At 37.6% G+C, this 12965-nt stretch overlaps 1 protein-coding gene and 1 long non-coding RNA gene across 2 annotated transcripts in view; one reads left to right on the top strand and one right to left on the bottom strand.

Moving 5' to 3' along the window:
- Nucleotides 1-12965, top strand: part of LOC132119361 (small glutamine-rich tetratricopeptide repeat-containing protein alpha-like) — a 184717-nt gene that overhangs the window by 46645 nt on the left and 125107 nt on the right. The gene's annotated exons all lie outside the window — the stretch shown is intronic.
- LOC132119366 (uncharacterized) lies at nucleotides 5598-7709 on the bottom strand. Its single transcript, XR_009426147.1, has 3 exons — nucleotides 7342-7709; nucleotides 6324-6407; nucleotides 5598-5639 (listed from the first exon to the last, which is right to left on the bottom strand). It is a non-coding gene; the product is annotated as an uncharacterized LOC132119366 (long non-coding RNA).

The following is a 12965-nucleotide window of genomic DNA, read 5'->3' as shown; positions in this document are numbered from 1 at the left end:
ACTTACAGTAAAACATAAGTAGTACTAACGTTACTACACGTTTTACATTTTTTGGTTGTTTATTTGTTTTCGAAAATAGCTTAACTGTAAGATAATAAAACATAATAGATATGAAATATAATATCTAACTGTAGGCCTATGACTGTTTTCTCCATCGTAGGTATGATTTTATTTATCCTTCATTATCCATCTGAGTTGATCCTAGGATTAAAAAATGCCCGCGGGGGGAAAAAACAACAAAAAAACAGCATTCTGCGCATGATCGACCTTTTTTTTTTTTTTTGAAAGAGGGCGTTTTACCAAGACCTTCAGAAACGCCCATTTTACGTCGTGGTAATGAAACCCTTGGAATTTAGTGAATGCCTGGTTGAAGGGGGTTAAAAACCACTGCTTTAGAGCACGGTTCTTAAGAAAAGTCAGATTGGACTCATTTTGGCAGACGCTGAATAGGAACAGAATATCACATATCTGCCAGAGAGAGGCGATATAGTAGGCTACCAGTAATTTGACACGACATAATAGTGCCTCTTAAAGTGCAACGCCAAAAAATGACATTGCTGAAAAGATATCAAGTTTAAAAAGTTTACAAATTTAAAAGAGAGACAATGTCTTTATCTGGAGTTGACGGAAGAGTAAAACGGTTTTATTACCATATAATTCTTAATAATATAATTAATATTTCTTTCTCTGTTAGTCCACACGCAAAAGTCTGGGTCTCGCTGTATCGCTCAGGCTGCACTGCAGTGTCTATTCACAGGCGCGATCCCACTACTGATCGACACGGGGGCTTTGACCTGCTCCGTCTCCGACCTGGGCCGGTTCACCCCTCCTTAGACGACCTGGTGGTCCCGAGCTCCCCCAGGAGCACCATATCGATACCGAACTTAGTGTGGACACCTGATCAACATAGTCCACTGCAGCCCAGAACCCCTGAACTCAAGCGATCCGCCAGCCTCAGTCTCCCAGCAGCTTGGATTACAGGCGCGCGCCACTGCTCCCGACGAGAGCTTTTCCCTTTTTAATTTAAAACATTCAATCCTTTACTTCATCACATCTGAATATCATTTAGTCCATCTCAATTGTTAATGCATGAATCATTTGTGATAACTTTGGATTTTTAGCCGGTTTATTACCTGTTTTATTTATCATATGCATGTATAATTATCACATTAAGCTCATTCATTTTATTTTGGCAAACTTTGCTGTTTTTATTCCTAGAAGAAAATAAAAGCTGACTGGAACATGTTCTGGTGATACAACATCAGGAAATTATGAAGCAGCTGTGACATAAAAACTCTCTTGTTAACAATGAATACAATTAGAATAACTTAATTAAAATGGTTAAATATTTTTTTGTCTTTATTTACCCACAACAATTATTGTTTATTTTTGTTTAACAGCTTTTTTTATTTAAAAAAAGAATTCCTTACTATAGCAGAAATACTGAAGGGCATGAAACCTTTGAAAATTGTTGTGGACAATCAAGTCAAACCGATTGAGAACAACTGAAAATAGGAACCAGGATATTAAATGGGAACTTTGTAGAAATATGTTAGTCAGCATGAAATCAAAATTGACCCTATTTATTTTCTCAATGAATGTTGCAGATTTTAATTGTGAATTTTTTTTTTCTTCCTATTACATGCTCACTTTTCTCTGCTGTCTTGAGGCAGCGCTGCAGTCAAGCCAATCACATTCAGATCTGCTTCCATTCACTTTTCACAAGAAAACAACCATTGGATAGAATTAAGCTCTGTCTAGATTTATTCATTTTTTCTTATTCGATTAGCTGGAAAGCACTCAGAATTTAATATTTATTAAAATGTCATTTATTCCTGTGATGTCAACTCTGAATTTTCATAGTATGCATAATATGCTGATTTGTTGCTCAAGAAACATTTCTTCTTATTATCAATGTTGAAAACAGTTTTTACTGCTTAATATTTTCTTAAACCATAATTCAGTACCATTACAAAAAATGCCAGCCTGGCCAATAGAGACAATAGAGCCACATAAACACAATAATAATAATAATAAGAAAAATATAACCTGTATGTGTACGGTGTGTTCACTGTCTTAACCTCAAAACTGTTTCAAAGATTGCTTGATAAGTCACAGTAAACACTTGACTAAGAGAAGTACATATGCATCTTAATAAATTAGAATGTCGTGGAAAAGTTTATTTATTTCATTAATTCAATTGTGAAACTCATGTATTAAATAAATTCACAGCACACAGACTGAAGTAGTTTAAGTCTTTGGTTCTTTTCATTGTGATGATTTTGGCTCACATTTAACAAAAATCTACCAAATCTTAACAAATTAGAATATGGTGACATTGCCAATCAGCTACTTAACTCAAAACACCTGCAAAGGTTTCCTGATCCTTCAAATGGTCTCTCAGTTTGGTTCACTAGGCTACACAATCATGAGGAAGACTGCTGATCTGACAGTTGTCCAGAAGACAATCATTGACACCCTTCACAAGGTGGGTAAGCCACAAACATTAATTGCCAAAGAAGCTGGCTGTTCACAGAGTGCTGTATCCAAGCATGTTAACAGAAAGTTGAGTGGAAGGAAGAAGTGTGGAAGAAAAAGATGCACAACCAACCGAGAGAACCACAGCCTTATGAGGATTGTCAAGCAAAATCAATTCAAGAATTTGAGGGAACTTCACAAGGAATGGACTGAGGCTGGGCTCAAGGAATTTGGCTACAGTTGTCGTATCCTTCATTAATCCACTCCTAAACCACAGACAACATCAGAGGCGTCTTACCTTGGCTAAGGAGAAGAAGAACTGGACTTTTGCCCAGTAGTCTCACATAGACAGACCTTCAGACTGATGGCTGAAGGTCTGTAATTCATGGCAGCTTTTATTGGCCAAGGCCCGTCTATGAGGCCGTTTGATAGACATTTCAAACAACCAATCACAGTTTGTTTTGTTCAGTGCCACATTTCGTAGCATGGAAATGTCGCCACAATAACATTGTAAAACTCTCGGATGTATTTGAAAGATTCTATGCTGCAAACTTTAAATATTTGAGATACTTTTAAATATCCAGTGTTTAGTTGATCCTAAAAAAGTGCTTGCCATCACAGTTGTAAACACAACGTCTTTAAAGAACGTGACACACACGTCTCCCAGAAATCTTATATATTTCAACCAGTCAGATGATGACTTCGAAAACTCCTGAAGTGTTTCCACTTTTGTGTCCTACATGCATCAGATGTTTAGCCAACGGTCCATGGGCATGACGTCTGAGGCTGAGACTAGTTGCCCAATGGTCCAAAGTCCTCTTTTCAGATGAGAGCAAGTTTTGTATTTCATTTGGAAACCAAAGTTCTAGAGTCTGGAGGAAGGGTGGAGAAGCTCAAAGCCCAAGTTGCTTGAAGTTGTCACAGTGTCTGGTCTGTGTTTCCCTGGGTGTCCACTAGTGGTCTCACTTTCCCATAGTCACCCCACTGCAGGCACTACATTTCCCACAAGCCTTTGTCCGATTCATCACTGTTAATTGCACACTTGTTAAATGGACTCAGCTGTTTCCACTTTCATCATTTTCATCTGTCCTTATATACCTGGTCTGTTTCTGTCTGTTTCATGGAGTCCTTGGTTTATGCCACCCTGCTTTCTCGTGTTCCCTAGTATTTTTCGTGTTTCTTGTTTTTGGACTGCTTTTGTTATTATTGACGTCTTGCCTGTCTGGACTACAATTTTTGGATTCTCCCTATTAAACACTGCTATTGGATCTCTCTGTCTGTGTGTACGTTCGTGACAGAAGTCCAGTGTTAAGTTTCCACAGTCAGTAATGATTTGGGGTGCAATGTCATCTGCTGGTGTTGGTCCATTGTGTTTTTTGAAAACCAAAGTCACTGCACCTGTTGATCAAGAATTTTTGGAGCACTTCATGCTTCCTTCTGCTGACCAGCTTTTTGAAGATGCTGATTTCATTTTGCAGCAGGATTTGGCACCTGCCCTCACTGCCAAAAGCACCAAAGGTTTGTTAAATGACCATGCTGTTGGTGTGCTTGACTGGCAAGAAAACTCACCAGACCTGAACCCCAAAGATAATCTATGGGGTATTGTCAACAGGAAAATGAGAAACAAGAGACCAAAAAAAAATGCAGATGAGCTGAAGGCCACTGTCAAAGAAACCTGGGCTTCCATTCCACCCCAGCATTGCCACAAACTGATCTGCTCCATGCCATGCCGAATTGAGGCAACAATTAAAGCAAAAGGAGCCCCTACCAAGTATTGAGTACATGAACAAAAAAATGAACATACTTTCCAGAAAGCCAACAGTTTAATATAAATATATATTTTTTAAATTGGTTTTATGGGTAAATGTTAATGTTTTTCTACCTTGCTTCAATTAATGCACCTGTCAGAATGAATGACATTGTTTTTTCTTAAACACAACCATTATTAAAACCCAATTTCACATATTTACATAATTTTATCAAAACTGTTTCATTTATGTTACCTACATTTACGTGAACTACACTTACATAATTATATAAGTATTATAAGTTTATTTTTTGCTCAGTGCTGAGAAATAGCACTGAGAAATTGGGACCTTGCCAATTATTGTTATTTCTTCACTAATTGGGGTGGTACTGGGATAGTGCTTAGTGCTTTAAGATGTTTGTCGTGGTCCTTTCACAGATTCTAAGTAATCTAAGTAAACTTTAAGGGGTCCAGTATGGGTGGGACAGTGGCATTGACGCTGGTCATGACAAGCTCTCAAATCACTGCATGATGATAGACGAGAGTGCTAGGGAGGTAATCACTGAGATAGGATATTGTTGACTTCTTGTGTGCAGGGGTGATTTATTTTTTAATCTGGATGATAAACAGCCAAACTTCCATAAGAAAACACACAAACAATCATAGGTGTAAAAAATTGGACATTTTTAGGTGTTTAAGAGTTATTTCCATGTTTTTATTCTTATGTCTAATGGCTTATCAATGTAACTGCCTTTTAAAGAAATTATCAAAATTTGTCAGTAAAACCATTTTCTTAAGAGCTTAATAAGGAGTTCTTGTAGTTCAAACATTTCTTGGGCTCTTTTTTTTGTCCCAGCAGGCCTGGTTATTTGAGAGCAAACACAAAAGTCTGGCTCTCGCTGTATCGCTCAGGCTGCACTGCAGTGTCTATTCACAGGCGCGATCCCACTACTGACCGACACGGGGGCTTTGACCTGCTCCGTCTCCGACCTGGGCCGGTTCACCCCTCCTTAGACGACCTGGTGGTCCCGAGCTCCCCCAGGAGCACCATATCGATACCGAACTTAGTGTGGACACCCGATCAACATAGTCCACTGCAGCCCAGAACCCCTGAACTCAAGCGATCCGCCAGCCTCAGTCTCCCAGCAGCTTGGATTACAGGCGCGCGCCACTGCTCCCGACGAGAGCTCGAGCATCAATCTAACGCTATCTCACAACCAATTCGTACGTTTTTTTACGAGGTGGCTAATTCGTACCAATTTGTACGACCTCACTCGTACGATTTTATATGATTTGTCTAAACCTTGTCTAAAGTTTATATTAAGTCCATTGTATTCTTTATTATTCTTTACAAATTGGTGCCGTCTCTTCCTGAAGAGCTGATGAAGAATGATTAAGTAATCTGTGAGAAATCCTGTAAGAAGAAACAAAGATAATTTATCACATGATGAACAACAAAAACACTGACAACAACAAATGGCAGAATACAACATACTATACATGCAGTGTGCATAACAGTAAACAGAACAGTATCGTCTGTTGGTGTGGATGCTAAAAATACTTCTCATTATAGTTATTGGTCTTTGTGTGAACAGCTTTAAGTGATCTGATTTGCCCAAATTCATTGAAGATCTGATTTGTAGCACTTGAAAAGTTAAACTAGCATTTCCATTATCTTGCTTCTAAGACAGATGTGTTCAGTAAAATCACCATAGAAAGAAAGGCAGACTATGAGGTGTGGACAGATATCATGTACTGTTGAAACAGGAAGAGACGGCACCAATTTGTAAAGAATAATAAAGAATACAATGGACTTAATATAAACTTCATGATATAAACACTCTTACAATGGGCACAATCTGATGGGAGTTGTGGTAATGGCCAATAACAGCAGTAGGAGTAAAAGTTGTAGAATTTTCTACAAGTACTCTTGTACAATATAATATGATTATTGTATGAATTATTGCTACTACAACATGCTCTTTGTTGACTGTTCTTCCTGATGGGCTATGTGAACCAAAATTTAAGAAACATCAAATGCTGAGAAAAATGTATCTGCAGTAAGGTTCAGTCAAGGTGCTCAGATGCACAGACGTACCATTGGAAGTGTTTGCCTTTGCAGCTTTTGGTCTTCTTCATATATGCACAAGATGGTCAAATTTAAATCTCATGACAGGCCTTCCTGAAATATAAACATGTTGAGACAGTGTGTTAAAATTGGTCACCTTGGTGTGACCCTTGATTCCACATTAAGTTTTAAAAAACATGTAAAAAGAATATCGAGTACAGTAAAATTAAATCTACGAAATTTTAAACAAATCCATCAATTTATACCATTTGGGGCTGCTAAGGTGTTTCTACATTCTATGATTTTATCACATATTGAATATTGTTGTACAAGTTGGACATTGACTGGTATGAACACACTCAAATCAATAGAATCACTCTATAAAAATGCCTTTGAGTAAAAAAGTCTTTGATAAAAACCAATTTCCTTCCATATTTGTAATATATTACAAACACATAATCTATTAAGTCTAGAGAATTTTAAACTTTTTTAAAATTTTAAATATGCCTGTTTTGTTTACAAAGTGTTAAATGGATTAGCCCCATCTCCCATGTCGGACTTCTTTAAATTAAAGACTCACAGTGGTGCCAGGACACAGGCTTCCACTAGAGGTGACTCAAATCCTCTGTCTGTGAAGGCTTGTAAGTTATGGAACAGTATCCCCATCACTGTAAGGGAATGTTCCACATTTCCTATATTTAAAATCAAACTCAAAGTGTGGCTTAAAGCAAACCAGTTTTGTGACCATTAAGTGACTTTTATTTTACTTTGCTTGAACTTATTCATTTTTGTCATTTTGTATGTTATAAGTTCTGTATTTCTGTAATTTGCCAATTAAGGGACTACGGATGTAAATTAGCCCTGTGGCTATAATCTGACATGTTTACGTCTGTTTTTGTTGTTTCAATGCAGATGTTCATTAATGTGCATTGTCCCTTTCAAATAAATAAAAAATAAATGATCTGCGACCAAAATATTTGATTAACACATAATATAAGGATGCGTTCATTAAAGCAAATCAGTTATAACTAAAAGTCTTCAACATTACCTGTGAAGGGTTGAACCTTTGAAGGACTTGTTCAGCCCCCTTGACAGCTTCTTCAAAATCAGCGAGTTGAGGTTCCCTGTTAATTCTAGCAGAGAGAGAGAGAGAGAGAGAGAGATTTTACAAGAGATGGCTTCTTTAAAGAGCTGCTGGATTACAGGTTGTTGTGGAGTATGTAATCCGACGTAACTGCAAGACAGAAAAAACACTGAATTACAATTACTTCACAAAAAGGTATTAAAGGCGTGGCAAACTTAGTGGTTACAGTGTTTTACAAATAGTGTAGAGTAAAAACACAGTTACTGTGGTAAAATCCTGGTAAATGTTGTGGTTATTGTGTGTTACTAACTACAAATACCAGAGTAAAACTACGGTTAACGTGGTAAACCCATAGTAAATGTTGTGGTTATTGTGCATTAGTTAATACAAATACCAGAGTAAAACTACGGTTACAGTAGGAGAAGCATGGTAAATATGTTGTAGTTACTGTGTATTGGCTACAAAATATCGTTACCCTTGCTTACCTGTTTCAGAGTCGGCGTCAGAGCAGCTCTACTGGAGGGGCATTGGATCATCGGCGGGGGGGCACTGTCGTTTGATAAATATTTTTTGACGCATTGGCAACATCATAGTAGCATGGAAATCCAGACCTAAATCTGAAAGATCTATATAGAATGACAATGAACGATTTAGACTCAGGTTTTTATCTAAAAGAGGAACAGAAGTCAGCGTTGAAATTTACTGTTTTGCCGACCGGATACGGCAAGAGTCAGTCAGCTCCATCTATATGGAATGACATTCTACCGTAGAATGTTAGCTCCAATGATCTATCTTTCATTATATAATTTTTTTTTTTACCTGTCTTGATTCCTAATACACAACAGCTGACGATAGTTTGGTTGAATTTTCAGAATACGTTTCCATATAAGGTTAGTATAGCCCAGCACTTTGCGAATGGACAGCAACTCAAGCAGCACATAGCAGAACAGGGCAAGATCTGCTAGATCTCACTTAGAGAAATAGCTGGTGAGCATCACCAAGTGGCTCCTGACAAGTGACAAAAAGCATGAGTCCTACTGGTTTGCCAGGTTTCTGTATATATCTCATATACTGTATATGATATATAAGAGCACCCACTTTGATTTGGCTATGAAAATAAAAAATCCAACTCACAAAAAGTTAGACTAATGATTATATTTTAGTTAACTGGACAATTAAATGCAAAAATGTTGGCTAAACTGGTGAAAATACGTTGGTTCTACTCATTTATTTACGTTTTTTAAGAATGAGTATGGCTAAAGTTACCAATGAGCTGCTGCTGGTTTGAAAAAAAAACCTGGACCAAAATATCAAGCATAGTAGTTTCTTTTGACCTTGTCATGCTGTTTAAAAACACATTTTTAGTCAACTGAACATACTTTAAGTCAAGTGAAAATAACATTAAAAGTTGAAATTACAATATTTTCTTAGTTTTTTCAACTATAAAAACTCAATCAGCTGAACAAAAGATCTTAAGTTGGGAGACATGTGGCCTTAGTGGATTGAGTTAAGTTCGTTTAATTAAAGACACCTTATTAATCTAGACCTGGTGACTTTTAACAACCAAATGAGTGATCAGTTAGTCTATTCAAAACTACTATCATTTAACTACACTAAATCATATAAATAATTTAAAACCAGACATGAGTGAGGCTAATTTTCTCGACAGTCACTGAAGTAATGGTAACTGGATATAAACAGCAAAGTTTGCCACAATAAAATTAACGAGCTGTATCTACATGTGATAAATATACATGATAAATAAAACAGGTAATAAACCAGCTAAAAATGTATGTTATAGCAAAAGATTCATGTATTAGCCATTGAGTTGGATTAAACGATATTCAGATGTGTTGAAGTAAAGGAAAACTGCAATTGAATGTTTTAAATTAAAAGTGGAAAAACTCGATTTTTGCTGATTTGTTTGGAGATGTTTAAACTCCAAGAAGTTCTCTGCTCCACAGCTAATGTCAGTGTAGTGTTCTGCTGTGCTGTACTGGAGGTGTCAGTGAGCACTAGATTGAGTATCAGCGCTGATGCTCGAGCTCTCGTCGGGTGCAGTGGCGCGCGCCTGTAATCCAAGCTGCTGGGAGACTGAGGCTGGCGGATCGCTTGAGTTCAGGGGTTCTGGGCTGCAGTGGACTATGTTGATCAGGTGTCCACACTAAGTTCGGTATCGATATGGTGCTCCTGGGGGAGCTCGGGACCACCAGGTCGTCTAAGGAGGGGTGAACCGGCCCAGGTCGGAGACGGAGCAGGTCAAAGCCCCCGTGTCGATCAGTAGTGGGATCGCGCCTGTGAATAGACACTGCAGTGCAGCCTGAGCGATACAGCGAGACTCAGACTTTTGTGATCATTCAGATCTGCTTCCATTCTTGATCAACCAACAACAAATGGATTAGATTAAGCCCTACATTTTTTTTCTTGTTTTGCTAGCTGGAAAGCATTCAAAAATATAACACATTTATATATATATACACACAGTATATATATATACACAAACACACACACACACTCACACACACACACACAGGTGCATCTCAATAAAAAACAATAAAAATACTGAAGAAGTTTAAGTCTTTGGTTTTTTTAATTGTGATGATTTTGGCTAAAAAAACCCTGACTAATCTCAACAAATTAGAATACTTCATAAGACCAATAATAATAATAAAAAAACATTTTTAGTTAATTGTTGGCCTTCTGGAAAGTTTTTCTATGGGGTTAGGGTCTGGTGAGTTGCTGGCCAGTCAAGTTTATTTGTAAAGCGCTTTTTACGATAAAAATAATTGCAAAGCAACTTTACAGAAAATGTAGTTTCTACAATATTTAGTAGCTTATAAGCTTATATGGAGATCAGTTTACAAGACATAGTCAACCAGACGATGAACACTATTAACAGCAATTATAATGTGATTGCATAGTAAGTAGCAATATTTGTTAGTTCTGTATGTTGTTTCAGGGTTAGCATCATCTGAGGTCCTCTGAGGGGTCAGCATCATCTCTTCTCAGGTGTTCAGGATCCAGACTGGAGCTTGTGTATATCCTAGTTACCACGGGATGTAAATCCTGTGGCAAAACAGAGAAACAAACAGGGAAATCATTAGTGTAGCTGCTGTTCCAACAAAGTAAAATTAATTAGTTTAACCCAAGCTAAAGAATAAGAATGTGCATTTGATCAGATACAACTGCAGTCACAATTTACGAGATACATTATTCGAATCCTTGGTGAAAGAGATGTGTTTTTAATCTAGATTTAAACAGAGAGAGTGTGTCTGAACCCCGAACATTATCAGGAAGGCTATGCCAGAGTTTGGGAGCCAAATGCGAAAAAGCTCTATCTCCTTTAGTGGACTTTGCTATCCACGTTGTAGGAACTACCAAAAGTCCAGTGTTTCGTGACCTTAGGGAGCGTGATGGGTTGTAGTGTGGTATAAGGCTAGGTAAACAGAAGCTAAACCATTTAGGGCCTTATAGGTAAGTAATGATAATTTGTAACTGATACGGAACTTAATAGGTAGCCAGTGCAGAGACTGTAGGATTGGGGTAATATGATCATATTTTCTTGACCTGGTAAGGACTCTAGCCGCTGCATTTTGGACTACCTGTAGCTTGTTTATTGAAGAAGCAGGACAACCACCTAGAAGTGCATTACAATAATCCAGTCTAGAGGTCATGAATGCATGAACTAGCTTTTCTGCATCAGAAACAGACAACATGTTAAGTAGCTTGGCAATGTTTCTAAGATGGAAGAAGGCAGTTTTTGTAACATGGGAAATATGATTTTCAAAAGTTGCTGTCTAATATAACACAGAGATTTTTGACTGTAGAGGAAGTAACAGTACATCTGTTTAGTTGCAAATTGTAGTCTACTAGATTTTGTGTACTGTTTTTTGGTCCAATAAGTAATATCTCTGTCTTATCCGAATTTAATAGGAGAAAATTATTGGTCATCCAATCTTTTACATTTTTAACACACTGTGTTAGCTTAGATGATTTAGAAGTTTAATCTGGTCTTGTTGATATATAGTTGAGTATCATCAGCATAACAGTGGAAACTAATCCCGTATTTTCTAATAATATTAACAAGGGGCAACATGTATATTGAAAATAGAAGAGGACCTAGGACAGATCCTTGTGGCACTCCATATTTTACTGGTGATAAATGAGATGACTCACGATTTAAATAAACAAAATGGTAGCGATCGGACAGGTATGATCTAAACCATATTAGAGCCTGCCCTTGAATACCTGTATAGTTTTGTAATCAATCTATGAGTATGTCATGATCTATGGTGTCAAACGCAGCATTAAGATCGAGTAAATCAAGCAATGAGATGCAGCCTTGGTCTGATGCAAGAAAAAAAGTCATTTGTAATTTTAACAAGTGCAGTTTCTGTGCTATGGTGGGGCTTGAAACCTGACTAAAATTCTTCATAGAGAAATTTTTTTTTGCAGGAAGGAGCTCAATTGAGCAGACACAACTTCTTCTAAAATTTTAGACATAAATGGAAAATTTGAAATGGGCCTATAATTTGCCAGTTCACTAGGATCTAGTTGTGATTTCTTAATAAGGGGCTTAATAACCGCTAGCTTGAATGGTTTTGGGACATGACCTAGAGATATTGACAAGTTAATAATGTTGAGAAGCGGTTCGTCTGCTACAGGTAACAACTCTTTCAGTAATTTAGTGGGTACAGGATCTAATAAACATTTTGTTGGTTTAGATACAGTGATAAGTTTATTTAGCTCTTCCTGTCCTATAGTTGTAAAGCGCTTCAGTTTATCTTTGTGTGCGATGGATGAAACTGAAGTATTAAATGCTGTAGAATCTACATTTTTTATTGTATTTCTGATGTTATCCATTTTATCAGTGAAGAAATTCATAAAGTCATTTATGAGCACAGCAACACCGTGGTCATTAAGCCAACTTTTGGTGCTTTTGGCAGTGTGGGCAGGTGCCAAATCCTGCTGGAAATTAAAATCAGCATCTTCAAAAAGCTGGTCAGCAGAAGAAAGCATGAAGTGCTCCAAAATTTCTTGGTAAACGGGTGCAGTGACTTTGGTTTTCAAAAAACACAATGGACCAACACCAGCAGATGACATTGCACCCCAAATCATCAAAGACTGTGGAAACTTAACACTGGACTTCAGCCAACTTGGGATATGAGCCTCTCCACCCTTCCCACAGACTCTAAGACCTTGGTTTCCAAATGAAACACAAAACTTGCTCTCTTCTGAAAAGAGGACTTTGGACCACTGGGCAACAGTCCAGTTCTTCTTCTCCTTAGCCCAGGTAAGATGCCTCTGATGTTGTCTGTGGTTTAGGAGTGGATTCATGAAGAATACGACAACTGTAGCCAAATTCCTTGATACTTCTGAATGCCTTGAGCCCAGCCTCAGTCTATTCCTTGTGAAGTTCACTCAAATTATTTAATTGATTTTGCTTGACAATCCTCATAAGGCTGCGGCTCTCTCGGTTGGTTTTGCATCTTTTTCTTCCACACTTTTTCATTCCACTCAACTTTCTGTTAACATGCTTGGATACAGCACTCTGTGAACAGCCAGCTCATTTGGCAATGAATGTTTGT

The sequence above is a fragment of the Carassius carassius genome, chromosome 38 (assembly GCF_963082965.1).
Source record: "Carassius carassius chromosome 38, fCarCar2.1, whole genome shotgun sequence".
NCBI lineage: Eukaryota > Metazoa > Chordata > Actinopteri > Cypriniformes > Cyprinidae > Carassius > Carassius carassius.
This window is presented reverse-complemented; position numbering and strand designations above follow the sequence as displayed.